This window comes from Polypterus senegalus, unplaced genomic scaffold, assembly GCF_016835505.1.
Source record: "Polypterus senegalus isolate Bchr_013 unplaced genomic scaffold, ASM1683550v1 scaffold_1493, whole genome shotgun sequence".
Classification (NCBI taxonomy): Eukaryota; Metazoa; Chordata; class Cladistia; order Polypteriformes; family Polypteridae; genus Polypterus; species Polypterus senegalus.
Genome location: NW_024380931.1, coordinates 33,353 through 53,516, shown reverse-complemented (window position 1 = coordinate 53,516; position 20,164 = coordinate 33,353). Strand labels below are relative to the sequence as shown.

At 39.6% G+C, this 20,164-nt stretch overlaps 1 pseudogene; it reads right to left on the bottom strand.

The window, feature by feature from the left end:
• LOC120520411 overlaps positions 1–19,883 on the bottom strand; it is a 37,327-nt pseudogene extending 17,444 nt beyond the window's left edge.
• Positions 19,884–20,164: the final 281 nt, after the last annotated feature.

The following is a 20,164-nucleotide window of genomic DNA, read 5'->3' as shown; positions in this document are numbered from 1 at the left end:
AAACTGACCCAATTGTTAATCGCTACATGCTTCTGGTTTTCCCTCCTAAACGGAGGGCAGCGGCAAGCAGCAATAGATTGTCGCACAGAACATCTTAAATTTATGATATTCCAGCTCTCTGCACATTTAGAGCCCTTAGATTTATATTTGCTATCACTTTCATGATGAAATGCATTAAAGTATATGTTACATTTTACAGTTAAATCGTTAACGTCATTTAAATAGTGAATACTGTTGTTAATTACACATGTGGGGGTAGCTGCTGCTACCTCACAGGGAGTCGCGTCCCTGGTGTTCCCTGCCTGGAGTTGGCATGTTTTCCTGGTGGGCTTCCTCAGTGTGCGTCGGTTTCCTTCCAAAGACATGAAGATTTGGGGATTTGGTGACGCTAAAATGATGCTAGTGTATGGGAGTGCTTGTATTCACCTTGTGATGACCTGATGCCTCGTCCAGGATTTTGTTTCTGTCTTGTGCCCAATGCTTCCTGCAATGGGCCCATCCCTGGATTGATGGATGTAATCTTTAAACATCAATTTCAGAAATATTGTGGCAGGGTGTCCTCTGCTTTAATGGATGTTTAAGGCAATTCACATCACAGCGAAGCTTTCTCACCGTGATGATATCTCGCACTGCCACCTGTTGGAATTTATCAGATTTACGTAAATTACTCGCACAGATATAAACAGTACAACACTTGCGTAGCAGTAACATCCACTGGAGCACACGTCGCATCTTGTGAAGTATAAACCCGGCCTCAGAGTGTTGCATATTTAATGTGATGACACACAACTTTCAAAAGTCTTACAAGTAACAATGGCATCACCTTAACTAGTGCAGAGGCCAGTATCACTGCCTCCTTAAACTCCACATATAGGAGACAGGGCAGATAACAAATGGAGATAACACATACTGTACAATATTAACATACTGCGGAGCCACAGAAATAATTATCAACACAATAATCAATAGATGAAACACTGGAAGAACAAAGCCATAAATAGAATTCATGCAATGTAAAAAATGTTTTTAAAAGATAATAAAACTTTTTAAAACTTTGCTTGAGCAAAGAAAGAAACTAGGGCTGCCATAACTAATTGATGTAATCAACTGAAAATTTTAGTCAAGTTATATTTGCTTAATGGACTACTTGTTCCTGGCCTTCCAGCACATTGTGCACAGGCATGTGGTGTCCCTGTCCTGTTTTTGACGACGCTAATCTTAGTGACATTCAGTGGAAGATGGTTCTTCAGAACATTGGGCAAAATTCACCTCTGTGGTGGTGAATTTCACCTGAAAATCTCAAAGTGGTTGCTTGATTATTGTGTTCTGTTCCACAGCAGCATCAGCTCAATACATGAACGCCTGAAGAGGAAGCATTAAGGAAGTACAGCACAGGACAAGCCAACAATATCATAAGTTATTCTCGTATTTAGCTGTTTGACAAAAGTTCTTATATTGTCGTGAAGTGGCTTAACTTGAGAAATTCACGCTAGTGGCCAGCGCTATGCACAAAAGTTAGAGCTGTGGTATTTATTTGGGCAGAGCAGGTAAATTGTCTGCTAAATGCACTTGTCTGTTACTACTTTTGTTAATGGTGAGTGTGCTTAAGTAAAATGTTTCTGAATATAGGTTTGTGGTGTTATGGGTCCACAGCTCGCGCAGCAAAGGCCAGCAGTTTTGTTTTAAATAAATAATCACCGTGCTCGCGGCTTAGTGAGGGGGCGTGGTGGCTGTAGCAAGCGCAGGGCGATCTGCAGTGTGGGCGTTTCTCACCCAGTGCACAGTTGAGGGACTACCCACATCCGTGATTGTTCCTGTGGCTAATGTGCTGCAGCTGCTATGGACCCCCCTCTTAATTAAAAAGAAGCGCGAGTCGGTTAGGGAGGAGAAGATCAAAATGAAAAGAGAAGGAACGGAGGAAGCAAGAAGCAGTGAGGAGAGAGACCCTCGTGGGTCTGAAAGAAAACTGCTTATCAACAGTTGTCCAAACTGAGCAGCAGTAACATCCTAAATAAACAAAAGTCAGCTTTATAAAGTTGTTTTTACTTTTTTCTTCAGTGATTACATTTTAAATCACATTCAATAAATGGCCAGGCTGTCTCAGTCGGATTTTCTTTTTAAATCCTTGTTCAGCTGATCCAAACTGGAAAGAGTTTGCAGCACAGCAGCCCAGAGGAGCTGCCACTGGGAAGTTGACTGTTTTGAAAAGAAACGCAGTTTCTACTGCACTGTAGATTTCAGTCGTGCAGACCATACAGCTCAGCAAAATCCTGTTTTTAACATTAAGAAGGTATGAATATCAGCATGTCTTTACTAAAATGCTTCTGGGCTGTGCTCTCTGAAGTCACCGCAGACAGACTGATGAAGTAACGCGAGTTTTACTGAATGTCGCTTATGAAGTGATAAAGAAGATAAAGGCTTTCTCTTTTACTCCAACATCTGAAACAAAGTACTTTTTTGCACAGGATTTTTGATTGAATTATTAATGCACACTTATGTGGTCGCCTACATCTAGTAGGTTTCTTTTGGAAAAAGTGAAAAGTTGCTGGTGAACATAATAATACTTTTATTCATATAATACCCTCTCAAAGCACTTGACATCAAGATTTTCAATGACTGAATGGATTTATGTGCATATTTTAAGCCCTGCTCATCACTATTTAATAAATAATACATTTTTAAATGTGATAATGGCAGTAATTGCCACTTAAGAACAAAGTATAAAGCTGCACCAAAGTTAGCAATACAAAAATGAACGGTTACTGTAAAGTTTAACTCATAATTATTAAATGCTCTGTGGTTGCAAAAGAAATGTAATTGTTTTTACCTTTTTAGTCTTCTCTTCAAAAGATAGGAGTTGCCACTCTCCTTCCTTTCAGTTGGTATCATGTATACTTTACAATCAATTAACCAACTTTATGTCAAGTAGGCCTAGCAACCCGTCTGTGAGTAACATCTCTCTGTTTAAGATGGATTTTTAAACAATACTGTACATGTGTGTGAAGTGAGCCAGACTGAGGTGTAAAAAACAAAACAAAAGCCCAATTACAGTATTAAGTCTTGTTTCAACTTTAACTGTTTTGTCAATTATTTTATTCATCAAATATAGATATCTTTTAGGTGTGGCAACGTGCTGTATCAGCGCATGCTCTTTCTCTAGGCTTTTTTTATTTAATTCTATTGGTATTGTTTTTTTATTTGTCGTCTTGTTGAAGTTATTTTTGTCATTTTTTTTCATATCCTGGTATTCTCAAATTCTACATATCAAATTATTCAATTAATTAATAATCAATAAATATTCAAATACAGAACACAACCATATGCCTGTTTGAGTTATTTGGACATAATTAGTGGTTACATTATTCGATAAAATAGTCAATAGATTAATCGTTTATAAAATAATCATTTGTAGCAGCCCTAGACGACACCCTAGCTGAAATATAACCGATTATTCACTTATGTTTGCATCAGTGCAATGTAAATGTTTGTGATGGCAGGCCAATGTAAAGTTTTTCACTACCTGCCTAAGTGATGTCTGTAAGTGAGGATGTTTCTTGAGGGATCCAGCCTGACTACTTCCCTATAAATATCATATCCTACCTACTACACCAAACCATGATCAGCCTTAGGACTCATCTAGACAAGAGGACTTAAAGCAAATACTGTACGCTGCTTTGAAAAACTGCATTCTGTCTTCTGTTTTCTAGTGAGCATTATTGGAAGGTTTTAAAAAACCAAAGCTGATTGTGAAGAAATCGCAGGTTATTGCATTTCTTCCCCAATAGTTAACTATCACAGTTCCACTAATTCTCCAGAAGAATTTTTAGTTACTTACTTTACATCATTGTATTTCTTATTCAGAAGCTTATCTCTCTCCGTTACACTCTTCTTCAGAATCTGTAGATCTTTATTAGGGAAGAGCTTTGGGAAAAAAATGGAATAAAGTACACCAGTTAGGAGCATCCTATCGCATGAAGTGCACATAATTCACAGGTGAGTCCAATTTTGTCTTCCTTTTAAAAGAATAAAATTGTAAATGAAAAGCTCAGAACAGGCCACTTCTGGATGAAGTTAGGCTTTGTGCTTTTGCCAAGCTTGTCATGCCCTGCTGTTCTTACACATCTGTGTTGAGTTTGTCTTATCATTTAGTTTCAAGTAGCATTTTGTACTTTAGGCATTTGATGAGTGTGCTGTTAGGACGTGCTGCACTACTGTTAGAGGATGCCTGCTCGGTGGGACCAGGCACAACGTCAGAGATGCTTCACTTTAAAACCCCATGTGGCATTCAGCACATTGTCTGAGGTTATGAATTCATCCCTCAAACAAATTCTGTCTTTGCTCTTAAGATTTCATATTTTCTGTTTCATGACTTACAGCATTCTGCTTCTGTGTTATGGGACAATAACGCAAGTAGCAAGTATCATTCAACAGGATAAAACTTGAATCTCTAGCAGTACTTTTTCATTTCAGCATCTAATGTTAGGTTCATCTCAACTTTGTCATCTACAGTATCTTTGAGTTTGAATATATTTTTGATCTTTTGCCTGATTCATGTTGCTGTGTCCTGATGTTTCTCATTCTGTCACAATAATCCCGGAGATGCCATTTCATATTATTCCTGTTGTGTTTTAGGGTTTTAGCATCTTAATTCTGGAGACTTCTCTTTTAGTTAATGGCTCCTGTTATTTCTTGATCCTACAGTTTACATCTTCTGTTCTTGGCAGCAGCATGCCTTAAGTTTTTAGACACTGACTCTCATTACAGTTTCTCAATTGCGCACACATCTCACAGTCCAGTTTGCCGTGTTTTCTGGCTGCTCAGATTTTCTTTCCAGGAGATAATTAAAGGATGTTAGCAGAAACTAAAGAGCAAGTGGTCTTTGTCTATGCTGTGGTCCAACAGATCCTTTATTGATCCAGCAGTGATATCACAGAAATAACAAATATGAATTAATACAATTTTTAATTAGTCTTTGTGTTTTTCTAAACAAGGTATCTTTTCAATTAATGAATCAATACCTGCAACCATGGGAAGATGTCCACCAGGCTGTATTTAGCAACAGTAGTCACAATGGCTTCGCTGTACTTGAGCATGGATTCAAACTCTGGGTCCCCATGTTTGTAGGAAGAGCTGAAGCAGAGGATGCTCACGATGTTAGTGATGACCCGCGTCAGCTCTGGGGCCATGTTGATGGAGACATGCTGGTTGTCTGTCAGAACTTCACACAGGAGTTAGCTTCCTTGGAGACTGAGTTAGAGAAAGAGGGAAAACAACAGCCTCTAAATCACTGGACAGGTCATGACGAAAAGTAATAATTGAGAGAGGGCAGTGTACAAGTGTAGTGAAATTATTAGTGATATGTTAACAATTAATGGTATAAGTAACCGTAGAGCACTACAACAATACAGAACAATAAATACAAACCTGTAGCGTACTACGATATTCTGTGTAAAAGCTAACAACATACAGCCTGGAGTGATAAAAATGAAAGTAGAATAGGACAGTAGAATAAAGTGAGGAGTTGAAGTCACTATCACCAGTGGAGAAATGGAGCAGTAAAGTGGCAGTTCTGAGATTCAGTAATAATATTAATAATAATTAATAATAAAGTGCAGCTCAGATAAGGTAAAACAGTCCATACAGTCTGTGCAATGTTTCAGCCAGGATTCCTTCCCAGCTGGTTTTCAGATTCTTTTTTAATGTCATTTTTTTAGTTTAAGGCAGCATTATGTCAAAAAAACTGTAACAAAAAGCGTTGCAGATGGAAGGATCTGTCAACTTTTGGCTTGTAAAACCTAAAGGTCAGATAAAGAATCTTTATAAAATAAAAATATATTTTCAAAAATGTTCTGAAGTACAAGAATCCCCAAAAAGTACAGAAGACCCAGAAGAACATGCCTTAAATAACAAAGGTAATCCCAGGCAAATAAGTCAGTCAGTCATTCATTATCCAACCTACTATATCCTAACACACAGTCATGAGAGTCTGCTGGAGCCAATCCCAGGATGCAAGGCAGGAACAAACCCCAGGCAGGGCACACACACACCAAGTACAATTTAGGATCACCAATGCACCTAACCAGCATGTCTTTGGGAGGAAACGCACACAAACACGGGAGAACATGCAAACTCCACGCAGGAGGACCCAGGAAGTTTAACCTGGTCATCTAACTGCAAAGCAGCAGCTCTACCACTGCACCATCGTGCACCGTGCTGGTGCTTTTCCGTGACACAAAAGAGTTTTTCAAGCCAAACTGGTTGCAATGTTGATTTCAGTGCATCTCTTCAAAGAGCAAGGTACTTATATTGAAATGATTTTAAAAAATACGCAAATTAGCCAGGGGTCATTTTCAAACTCAACCATCCATCCACACATCTCTTTCTGAAACTGCTTTACCCAATTCAGAGCGGGGACTGTTTAGGTGGTCTCAGCGACAAGTGGCATAAAACATAATCGTCCACGAGACACACTTACGCAAACACCCACCCATCCACATTGAATTAACCTTATGTTTATTAATCATTTTATTAGGGATTTAGCTGGAACATACCAAGAACTATGAAGGACTCACAATGCCCAAAAGTCATTTGCTTTTATGTACCATGTTGCTCATGGCTCAGGTTGGCCTTGCGAGCTGCATATGGAGCCACTAAGAGCAGAAGGTTCACTGACAACCTGAGCAGCCAGCATTGCCCACCAAAACCTCAGTCCTGTGGATTGATATCTGGCTCCTTAGCTTGTCCAACAATAATCTCAAAGCAAGTTGAACAGGAGATTAAGTAAAGGAAATTAAAAACAAGCTGAAACACGCTGGGGCACCTCCAGCTGCTTATTTCTTCCATAGAGAGTGGAAAAGCACATTGCATGGTGGGAGAACAAACAGCTCCTGGTGAAGCCTGCTGCAGGGATTGCCTTCTTTTTCATATTTATGGACATACTGTATACAGTATTCAAAAGGCAGTACAAGTCCAGGTGCAAGCTTGGTTTGTTTGGTAACACTTTAGGTTAAGTACTACAATAACTGCCCTTAAACAGACCTTAACATAGCCATCCTTTGGCTTTAACAACACTCACAAAGCGTCAATAAAGTGATTCTTCATCTCCATGCATCATGGTTTATTTTACTCTGGTAAAATGACTTGTGAATATGAAGGATTTGCAGGTCTTATACTGAAATATGCAATATAAAGAGAAGGGAGTTTCACTTAGATCATCTCCAACCACTCCAGAATTAATTTATTTTAGTAGGCCAGAATGTAGAGATGAATAAACACTTTATTGATGCCTTGTGTTAAACAGACCAAAAGTTGCCTTTGTTAAAGTCTTAAGTCTTGTTACTTAAAAGTATTTGAAAAAGGTATGCATTTTTGCAATGCCTAAAGTGTTACCTTTTCATTAAGGATTACAAATTTAAATGAAATGACAACTAGACAAGAGACAGATCTCAAAAGAAATAATCAATAGACGTTGCAACCTTAATGCCAGTCATTTCTTGGCTGAATTCCTGCATCTCCGCTAAGTTGCTTCAGCCCATCAAGAACACAACAGCCAGTCTGATCCACAACTTTCTATTACTGATCCATGTCAGCCTACATCTGATTCAGAATCCTAGCATCCGCTTATGGGGGCCACCCTGAGCCCCACCCATGTTTAATCCTCCTCTAGTTTTACTATCATAGCAAGCTTACTCGTCAGGCCTGTGTGAGCAGCCCCTGTGGGCCGCTTGATGGTGACAAAGTGAGGTGCTTTAAATCTCCTTCTTGCCCTATTCTCAGTCTTCACTAGGGCATAACGCCGATGTCGGATCACACGACTTCTAGGCATTGGTTACGTCAAACTCTGCAGCTGCTAGTTTGGGTTGTGTTAAAGGTGTTCAGTGCATTGGCAGGTATGTTGTAGTAGTATTAGTACTGTCGTGTGGACAGAGTATTGTGAAACTCTTACTTGCATCTAGACATTCCTAACAATAAAAAGAAACTTATCACCCCTTTACTGTAATTTCCACCCAACAAAACATTAACAAAGAGACTACAATTTACTACTCTACTTCTTTGTTGTTTCCTAAAGCAAAGCAATGCCAATGATGGCCCTGATATATATACGCCAGGAAGATGCCAACCATAAGATCTCCATCAGCTTTATACATACATACATACATACAGTTTATTTTTGTATAGCCCAAAATCACACAGGAAGTGCCGCAATGGGCTTTAACAGGCCCTGCCTTTTGACAGCCCCCCAGCCTTGACTCTCTGAGAAGACAAGGAACAACTCCCAATAAAAACCTTGTAGGGAAAAATGGAAGCAACCTCGGAAAAGGCAGTTCAAAGAGAGACCCCTTTCCAGGTAGGTTGGGCGTGCAGTGGGTGTCAAAAGTAGGGGGTCAATACAATACAATACACAGAACAGAACAAATCCTTAAGACAGCATAATAATAAAAAATTTAGAAGTACGGTTTAACAGTAGATGATATGACATAATTAGGTTTGGATTAGGTCCTGGAGACCTCATCCATCAAGCTGCCTCCGCATTTGGCCATGCCACGGCTGAAACATTGCTCCGATGAAAGGACCCTCTTTCCCATGATTCCTGTGATCCTCCATCAGGGATGACTTTACCATAGGCAGGCAAACAACTTGGCAGGTGGGCCGTGGCACCAATTGCCACATTTGGGTACCGAGAAAAGAAACAGAATAGGTGAGGGTTAGTATTCAAATATAATTATCATGTTACTTATGTTATAGTGCTAATGACTAACAACAGAGATGCAGTCTGTACAGTTAATCAGCAGCTCTAGTCAGGATATGCTAAACTGAAGTAGTGAGTCTTCAGCCGGGATTTAAAGGCTGAGACCGAAGGGCATCTCTTATAGAAGCAGGAAGACCATTCCACAGTTTAGGGGCCCTGTAACTAAAAGCTCGACCTCCCACTGTTATTTTATTAATCCTTGGAATCCTAAGCAGACCGACATCTTGAGATCTTAATGTGCGCTCAGGTTTGTAAGTCATGATAAGTTCAGACAAGTAAGCCACCTTGGCCATTTAATGCTTTATATGTTAAAAGGAGGATTTTGAAATCTGCCCTGAACTTAACTGGGAGCCAGTGTAAAGATTTAAGAACTGGGGTTATGTGTTCATATTTTCTTGTTCTTGTAATAATTCTTGCAGCTGCATTTTGGATTAACTGGAGGCTGTATAGAGAACAGTTTGAACAGCCAGTGAACACCGCATTGCAGTAGTCAATCCTACTAGAGATAAATGCATGAATTAATTTCTCACAATCCTGTTTATTTAGAAAGCGCCTTAATTTCCTAATATTTTTAAGATGGAAGAAACATGTTTTGGACGCCTTTGTAATATGTGCTTTAAATGACATGCTAGAGTCAAAGATAACACCTAGATTGCGGGCTGATTCAGTAAAATTAATTGGGATTCCAACTGAGTTAAATGACGACAAAATATTGCTGTGATCAGCGTCATTCCCTCCAACAATTAACATCTCTGTTTTATCTGTATTTAAAGACAAGTAGTTCTCATTCATCCATTCCTTTAATTCACTGACACATCGGAGAAACTTCATTTGATTTAAATGAAAGGTATAACTGGGTGTCATCTGCATACGAGTGAAAATTAACATTATGTTTCCTAATGAGAGATCCCAGTGGAAGCATGTAAAGTGAAAACAGTAAAGGTCCCAGTACTGATTCCTGCGGACACCATATTGAACTTCTGTGTATAATGATGGAGTACTGTCTGCACATTTCTGTACATACTGGAATCGATTTGATAAATAAGAACTGAACCAAGTGAGCACGGGGCCTGTAAGCCCAACATCGTTTTCTAGCCTGTGCAGTAAAATAGAATGGTCAGTGGTGTCAAATGCTGTGCTTAAAGTCCAACAACATAATTACAGTGAAGTTTCCTTCATCAGAGGATATCAGAATGTCATTTACAACCCGTGTTAGTGCCGTTTCTGTACTATGACCAGTGCGAAAACCAGATTGGAATTTCTCAAATAAATTGTAATGCGTAAGGTGTGACTGAAGTTGACTGGCGACTACTTTTTCTAGTATTTTAGAGAGAAATGGTAAATTTGAAATAGGCCTATAGTTATTTAGTATGTGTGGGTCTAGGTCTGACTTTTTAAGTAAAGGTTTAATGACTGACACTTTTAGTGCATCAGGTACTGTGCCATGCAGTAATGAACTATTGATAACGGTTAGAATAGGCTGCAAGAACATCCATTGCACTTTTTACTAGTTTTGTTGGCACTAGATCTAGGGAACAAGTAGTGGGCTTCATTTTAGTAATTAAAGTTAAGACTTCCTGGTGAGTTACAGGATTAAAATTACTAAAGTGCTAAATGCAATGTGCGGCAGGGTCTGCTAAGCTAGTATTTGGCTTGTACTGTGATGCTGAGATCTGGGATCTTATATTTTTAATTTTCTCATTGAAGAAGTTCATAAAGTCTGTACTGCTAATATCTGATGGTATTTTGCACTGTTGGTCTGAATTGCCATTTGTTAATTTAGCCACTGCTCTAAAAAGTACCCTAGGATTTTTATTATTGCTATCTATTAATGTAGAATAGTATTCTGAGCGAGCTTTAAAGAGGGCTTTTTTATATTTATTTACACTCTCTGTCCATGCAATTTGAAAGACATGTAGCTTTGTTGTTCTCCATCTGCGCTCCAGTTTTTGACACTCTAATTTAAGAGCTCGAGTATTTTCATTAAACCAGGGAGAGTTTCTATGCGCTTTGATCACTTTTGTTTTAAGGGGAGCCACTGTGTTCAGAGCATCTCTCACGGTCACATTATAATGTGATATTAGCTGATCTAAATTGTTTATCAGTTAACTCACAGGCCATGCCCACATCTTCATGTGCACAGGGCATGTCACCTAAAGAGCTCCATATTTGAATGAATTCTGGTTTATTGTGGAGCTGAAGAGTTGCAATATGTTGCATGTTAGTTGGACAAGCAAGATGTTTGCTGAACTTTGCAGATAATACTGCTAATGCTACATGCTTAATGCAGTTGAAGGTCTTGGATGGGTAGAGCCTATCCCAGCAGCCCTAGATAGGATTCTGCTCATGTACGCAATCACCAACTAACGTAACCTGCATATCCCTGAGGATGTGACAGGAAGGCCAGAGCGGCCAAGGAGGAATCAACACCACCATGAATAAGGCCTGGGTGTGAGATTTGAATACAGAACACTGGATCTGGAAAGGTCATCCCAAAAAAGTACTGGCCTTGACACCCCAGTGGCCCTTCATCATGATTAGGACTTCCAAACCAATCCTGTTAATTAAAAGACTCTGGGGCCCGACAGGTCAACAGCTCGAGTCAGACCTATTAAGGTGATTATGGATCTTACAAAGTAGATCATGAAAGAGAAAGGGAGAGACTATGAGCAGCCATCAGGGGGACTGTGGGACTGTTTGCTGTGGATGTTGAGTAGGATATAGGCGATGATTAGGGTGATGTTAACTAGAACAGGCCATGTCGTGAATGAAGCTCACCAATCTTATTCACCCAGCTTCTCTAAAATAACCTCATGTCAGATTTTGAAGGACCTCAAAATTCTGCTGTCTACAACACTACTCTGTAATTTATTCCATGCCCATAGTTCTCTGTGTTAATAAAAACTTTCTAATGTTTTTGTGAAATCTTTCAAAGTATTAACTACAATCATTTCCTTCATATTTTTAAAAACTTCATCCTTGTTTTCTCTCTCTCTCTCTCATTTTCACACCTTTGTTTCAGCCACGATTTGATGAACCCTCTGCAGATATAAAATACCAATAGACAACTTACTGATTCTCTCAAGAGAGGCTGAGCCTTCACCAAACATCTTGAATGAACTGTGAACAAGCTTTCTGTGAAACCTCCAGGCAGGGGTGCAGTCTGAAAAGGCAATGCCTTTGCCTTCTCGAGTTAAAATATCAGTTGTGACCTGCAGATGAAAAATGAAAAAAGAATTAGATATAAAACCAGACTGTGCCTTCATTTATTTTTTCTTAAAAGTAATACTGTCCTTAACCAACAGGGGTTCATCTATTTTCATAAATCTCATCAGAAAAACCACATTGAGAAAATGGATTTGTTAATTAATGATGCCTCCTATTACACAGATAGTACTTTACTTACCCAGGGGATATTTAGCTTTTAACAGAAGCTCAAGAAATATTAAAACAAACTGCAACAAACCCCTCAGACACATGTAAGAATTACAAGAATAGAGCAAGGACTGGCTAAATTGGCCCTTGTGTGTGTATGTATGTGTTCACCTTGAAATGGGCTGACATGCCATTGTTCCTTGCCTTGTGCCCGGTGTTGGCTGGGATTGGTTTCGCCTGCCATTTGACCCTGCTCTGAATAAGCTTAGTTTGGAAGATGGATGAATGGTGTTTGGAAAAGATCAAGGTGTACACTTGTCATTTCAGATCACCTCTTGTTCTGCCAGCCTGTTTGGTGTATTTAGAATGGTGAAGGTTTGACAGCCAAAGGTGCCCTCTGCATTCACTCACTTTGGCACACAGAGCACTCTATTAATCACTTGATATCGTGATCCGATCTGATTAGGTTATATTAGAAAAACGTTATGAGTCCCAAAAGGAAATTCAGATGCGTACAGCAGAAGAAACATAAAAACAAACATACAGACTCACAGGACAAATAATGCAACCAATCCATCCATCCATCCATTTTCCAACCCGCTGAATCCGAACACAGGGTCACGAGGGTCTGCTGGAGCCAATCCCAGCCAACACAGGGCACAAGGCAGGAAACAAACCCCTGGCATGGCGACAGCCCACTGCAGGACACACACACACAAAAACTGGAGTGCCTGGAGGAAACCCACACAGACACGGGGAGAGCATGCAAACTCCACACACGGAGGACCCGGGAAGCGAAGCCGGGTCTCCTAACTGCGAGGCAGCAGCGCAACCCACTGGCGCCAAGGATTGTGCGTATTAGTTGAGTTATAGCTGCTGTTCTGCAAGATGATCTATCAGAAATTATCGCAAGGAATAGGGTTCGAATCCCACTCGTGGCACATTGCTGAATGGAAGAATATATCTCTAAAATAAATTTAAAAAAAAAATCTTTCTCTTCAAAGAACGGTGCTTTCAATCCTACATTGCAGATGTATTAGTCTGTTTTTCTTTTTTGATTAAACAAAAACTGTTTAATGAATAATTGATTTGTCAAGGAACACATGGACAACGAGCATAATTAAAATCACACTGCCTGCCCATTCTACTGAATCATAATTATAACAAAGAATAATACATTTCACTAACTTATACAGCACCTTTACCATGGTCTCAGACGGCTACACAGATAATCATGAGGGGTACAATAAAAATTAAAGCACAATAAGAATGAATAAATAATAGTGCACGGCCTTGTGTTTGTATGTATTTATAAAATTTGGGAAGTAGTATATTCTAGTTGATACTGACATTTAATTAATTTGAATAAAAATATATATTTGGAAATATTGCAAAGGGAAATGTTTATATACTTAGCGCATAACAACTATATGTGTACTAGTAAACAGCACACACACCACTTAGTTTATACTAGGCTGACCCGACTTTTAAGTTGACCACTTCTTAAGGCAATTCAATATGTAAATCAATTTGATATTTTATACAAACTCATTAATTTGGTTATATTGCATTTGAGCGGTATTACTTTAATACTCGTAGTTTCTGTTATTTTTGTGATGAAATTTAAACTTTTTTTCTATATTGAGGTCGCCCTTTTGAACCCCCCTGATATTTACTACGCGGTGAGGCATTTGTACTCCATCAACATTAATTATTTCCAGAGGCATAATTTTGTTTATTTTTCCAGCACATCGCACAAAAGCAAAGGATAGGATGGGAGCACCAGAACTCTGCTCACATCATGTCGCTTCAGTACCGCAAGCTGCAAGTAGTAAGTCTGTGATAAGCGGAATACGCTTACGCTTTCCACTCACGGACGGAAGGGCGATCCCGACCGCTTTTATATAGTAATATAGAAGAAGAAGAAGATATCGCACAGTCTGGAGTAGAAAATCATCTTTTACCTGGAAAACGAAACTACAAATCCCATCGTGCATTGCAAAATGGACGGGGCATGTGTGAAACTCCGCGCCTGCGTAGCACTCACGGGACGGAAGGACAATCCCGACCGCTTTTATATAGTAAGATATATATATATATATATATATATATATATATATATATATATATATATATATATATATATATTATAGCGACCACCGTGGTGGAGTCTTTAAAGATTTTAGAGCGAACTCTGCGTGCACCTCTCCCAAGCTGTCGGCTAGCGGATTGCCAGCGTTATGCACGCAGCTCTTTAGATAACGAGCACTCGTGTCCCATACACCGCGACGACTCGAGTGTCTCGGCAATAATTGCTTAGATAGAATCTTAGCAATGATACAGCTCTGTCCTGTTGTATCTTTTTATTAACAGATAGCCAGTAAAACAAAGCTTAAACTCATTGTATAGCCATTGTCAAGGTCATTTACAGAGCCATCTTTCTCATTGATGGTGACTATTTACAATAACAACAACCCGGACGGCGATAACCCAACCCACTCCACTGATTGAGCACAAACACATACAACACTTACAACAAGAAAGACAATTAGGTTACTAAGTTAATTTCGACACAACAATAAGCTTTACATAAATTACCCATAAATTCCCCACAAACTATTTACATAAATTACCCATCAGTCACTCCGCCAGCTTGCTGCCGAGTCGTTACAATATATATATATATATATATATATATATATATATATATATATATATATATATTTGCATGTTCTCCCCGTGTCTGTGTGGGTTTCCTTCGGGTACACCCACATTCCAAAGACATGCCGGTTAGGTGCATTGGCGATCCTAAATTGTCCCTAGTGTGTGCTTGGTGTGTGTGTGTGTGCGCACCCTGCGGTGGGCTGGCGCCCTGCCCGGAGTTTGTTTCCTGCCCTGTGCCCTGTGTTGGCTGGGATTAGCTCCAGCAGACCCCCGTGACCCTGTAGTAAGGATATAGCGGGCTAGATAATGGATGGATGGATATATACCAGAAAGAATTTCCTAGGAAAGAAAAACTTTTTAAATTGGCAAAGATTAAATCAAGAAAAGATTCTTCCTAAGCTCCTTTTTTATTTCAAAACATTCCAATATACATTAATAAATCATTTTTAGGCAATTAGATTCAACAATAACCTCATTTATTTGGAATTCAAAACATCCACGCATCAAAAGAGCGACCCTACAAAGACAAAACGCAGAAGGTGGCATGGCTCTACCTAATTTCCAGTTTTATTACTGGGCAGCAAATATACAGAAGATAAGAACCTGGACACAAATAGAAGAACATACACAGGCTTGGACCACAATAGAAGTAAAATCCTGCAGTACTTCTTTGTATTCCCTGCTCTGCTCTCAATAAACACACGTTATCGGCAATACACTAATAACCCAATTGTGCTCCACTCACTTAGAATCTGGAACCAATGTAGAAAGCATTTTAAGACGGAGAAGCTTCTGTCTGTGGCACCCCTGCAAGTGAACCACCTCTTTCAACCTTCACAAACATGTGCAGTTTTTAATATCTGGAAAAAATTTGGAATTAACTTGCTTAGAGATCTTTATATAGACAACGTCTTTGCATCCTATGAACAATTACATTCCAAATTTAACATTCCAGCTACACATTTCTTTCACTATCTTCAAATCAGGAACTTTGTTAAACAGAACCTTCCAGATTTTCCTCATCTTGTACCCTCATCCATGCTGGAAAAAATATCATTCAATCTCAAGGACTGAGACACCATCTCTACAATATATAAAATCATTTTACAATCCCTCCCTTTCAAAGATCCAAGAGGACACTGGGAAAAAGATCTCTCAATTAATATATCAGAAAGTGGAAAGTAGCAATGCAGAGAATTCACTCGAGCTCCATATGCGTAAAGCATACAATTATACAACTCAAAATTATATATCGAGCACATCTGTCTCGCCTAAAACTCTCCAAAATGTTTCCAGGGCATGATCCAACCTGCGAACGCTGCAATCAAGTCCCAGCCTCACAAGGTCACATGTTCTGGGCCTGCTCCAAATTAACATTATTCTAGACAAAAATTTTTAATTACCTCTCAGACAGTCTTGGACTCACAATCCCTCCTAACCCATTAACAGCTGTGTTTGATGTCCTTCCAGAGGGGCTTAAAGTGGAGAAAGACAAACAAATTGTGATTGCTTTGACTACACTGTTGGCACGCAGACGTATTCTGATAAACTGGAAGAACCCAAACTCTCCTCTTTTAAGTCAGTGGGAAACCGATGTGTAATATTATTTGAAATTGGAAAATACTCAGAGGGTCCGTATAGACTTTTTTCAAAACATGGCAGGATCTAATCAGTAACATTTTAAAATAAGGACATGAAGCACAGAGAATTTATTAATTTTGGTATGTTTACAAGCCTTAAATTTTACGCCGTTTGGCTTGCTCTCTCTCTCTCAGGGGTGGGGATCGATCTGTTCTTAACTCAATTTTTCTTTTTGTAAAAACTTGATTGCTTTGTAGGGATTGCAATAAAATTAATTAAAATAAATAAATAAATAAATAAATCAAGAAAAGAAACTTTTCACTTTCTACAATTTGTATTTTTATACACATTTTTATATAAAGAGCTACGAATACTCCAGAAGATGACTTTTTAACTTGAATGTAAAACAGCATATTCACTATTTTATGAAGTATATATAGCATACGATTTTATCTAGTTGAAAACTTTAAAGACTATTTCTCATACAGGTCAGCATGGATAAAATATCGTAATCTATTCCGACTTCCAGTTTAACACTCCACATCTATAAGGTTACAGTATTCTATGTCAGTTTTTAACGGCGAAACAAAGCTATAAATGGTCGACTGGCACTGTTGATTGGTCACTTCAAAACGTCACGGATAAAACTGTGACATGATTTTCTAGGTGATGTTAAGATTCAGGGGCGGCACGGTGGCGCAGTGCTAGCGCTGCTGCCTCGCAGTTAGGAGATCCGGGTTCGCACCCTGCGTGGAGTTTGCATGTTCTCCCCGTGTCTGCGTGGGTTTCCTCCGGGCGCTCCTAAATTAGCCCTAGTGTGTGTTTGTGTGTGTCCTACGGTGGGTTCGCACCTTGCCCAGGATTGGTTCCTGCCTTGTGCCCTGTGTTGGCTGGGATTGGCTCCGGCAGACCCCGTGACCCTGTATTCGGATTCAGCGGGTTAGAAAATGGATGTTAAGATTCAATGGACAATGGACGCTGCTACTTCTCAACACAACGTCACCTGCTCGATTCCTGACCAACATGCCTCATGCAGGACAGTCGTCTTCTGGTGTGTAGCAGTAGCCTAGTTCTATACAGTAGTCGTAGTTTGTAATGTTGTCAAGTGCAAAGCGTACAGTGAAATTCTTACCTGCGGGTCCGATCAGCATATAGAAGTCGCCAGTTTCCGGCGCCGGGACAACAAAAATGTATAAACTCTACTGTTACTTATGTGATGTGCGGACAGAGATGTGGTCATGCAGTGATAACGAGGGTGAGAAAAGCGTGGCAGGAACTCCACGAGGTGTAGCTGTGCTTAACTCTGCCATGCCACCGACTTCAGCCAGTGTGTGTAGCCTGCCTGCGACTGTGTAGCTGGAAAAGAAAGGCTCCATAAAATGGAGATAAAAAACAGATAACTTTAACATATTTCCGGGGAACGAATCCCAGCTAACACAGGGCGCAAGGCAGGAAACAAACCCCGGAAGGGCGCCAGCCCACCACAGTACACGCACGTACGTACAAACACACACACGCGGGACAATTTAGGATCGCCAATGTACTTAACCTGCACGTCTTTGGACACTGGGAGGAAACCGGAGTACCCACTACGCCACCGTGCCGCCCCAGCTCACAACTTGCCTCAGTGAAATTGAAACCTGGATGGAGCCGAACTCTTTAAAATTAAAATGCAACAAAACTCAACTGCAAATTGGCACTAAAGCGCAATTAAGAAAATTAACTCGTTTTCAATCACACTTGACGGTGATCTCATCAGACCTTCTTCTAATGCAAGGAATCTTGGTGTCATTTTTTATTCCTCTCTTGCTTATTCCGTCCACATAAACCACATTAAAAACTTTTCTACTACATATCACTATTTCCTCTGTTTTCTAACGCTGAGAAACTTGTCCATGCTTTTATCACATCCCACATCGATTATTGTAACTCTCCTGGCAGGAGCCACTTCTAACTTTAAATCACAGCTCCAGTTACTTCAAAATTCTGCTGCAAGAGTCCTAACAGGAGCCAGCAACAGCAAACATATCACACCCCATCCTGCGTCGTGTTCACTGACTCACTGTGTCTTACAGGATCGAATATAAAATTCTGTTATTAACCTACAACCCTTGTAATGGCTTTGCACCGGACATCATTAACCTTCTCCATCACTTTGCTCCTGTTCACCCACTAAGATCCTCTGATTCTGGCAAATCTTATTGCGCCCCATACCAACTTGCACTCTATGCGTGACATGTCCTTTAGCTGTATAGTGCTAAGACTTTGTAATGACCACCCAAAATAACTAGATCAACTGACTCCATTCATTGTTAAAAACAACAAAAAAAAAAACTTAAAAGGCGTTTAAAAAAAAAAGACATTCTGCATCCTCGTCCTCTCTGTCCAAATGTTCAGGATATTTTTTGTGTGTGTTATAATAATAATAATGTTATCTGCTAAACTTTTCTTTTAGTATTGAATTTAGTATTTTACTCTGGTTTACTGTCGATTATTCTACTTAATGCTTTTGAATATAATGTATCTATCAGTTTTAGTGTTCTATTCAGGAAACATCCATCCATTCATCTATTCATCCATTATCCAGACCGCTATATCCTAACACAGGGTCACGGGGTCTGTTGGAACCAATGGAAACATCTTTATCCAATGTTAATAATAATAATACATTTTATTTATATAGCGCCTTTCCCATGCTCAAGGCGCTTCACAGAATATAAGAAAGAACGGCAGGGTATACAGTATATAGCATTGTACAAACCAAATAAATAAATAGAAGATTACGACAATGAATTCAGAGAAAAAGAAGAATACATATACCTGCTGGTTTTTTATGAGATTCTGCGAAGCGCCTTGAGCATGAGAAAAGCGCTATATTAATAAAATATATATATTATTATTATTATTATTATTATTATTATTATTATTATTATTATTATTATTATTACTATTATTACTTAAATCGCATAAAGTACTACAAATTTCATCCTGATATTTTTTCACTGTTGCGCGAAAAAAGGCGCATTTACAGGGTGTCTTAATATAGAATGCGTCTGTTAAAATTTCTTATATTTCAGTTTTACCCCATAACCTTTCACAAATGAAGAGCGTTGCAGATCATAATGTGTCATTCTTACCGTCGCGGGTCTCCCGCTGAAGATCTTGCCTTTTTTGTGGAGCACCTCCCTGGCATGCTTATGATTGTTCACGATCACCGTATAGTGCGGACCCATCATTAACGCGAACAGTTCTCCGTATTTCTGCTGCATGTTATGGAAGAGAATGTGGGGCTGCTTTGTTCCTCGCAAGCTCAGCAGACTTCCGATGATGGGCAAAGCGGGGACGCACTTCGGCAGTCTGTTCCCCTCCAGTCTGCGCGCAGAGCGCATTCTCAGGTACAGCGTCAGAACGATCGCGAGCACCAGTGGAGCCACAAGAAGCCAAGCCATCGTGATCGCGGTGTCCCGGTGTCCGGTCCAGCTGACTTTTATATAGCGAGCGATGTATCGCCGCACTCCACCACCCTCCTCCTTGGGCAGTGTTCTCATGAATATGCAATTCCGATACTTGAGATGCTGATAACCCTAAATCAAATCTGTGAAAGTGACATTTCTCCGAATTTTAACTCCTCTTCGCTCTTTGCTATACAATTTAAATGAGGCTCGTTGCAGAATTTTGTTATGAGATTTTAAAGCCACCATCACTTGAAAGTCCATAACTCAGATTTCCTCGAACCAAAGTAGCTATTACATTTAAATTGACTGGCATTGTGCATTCACAAAGAAGTAGTATAGT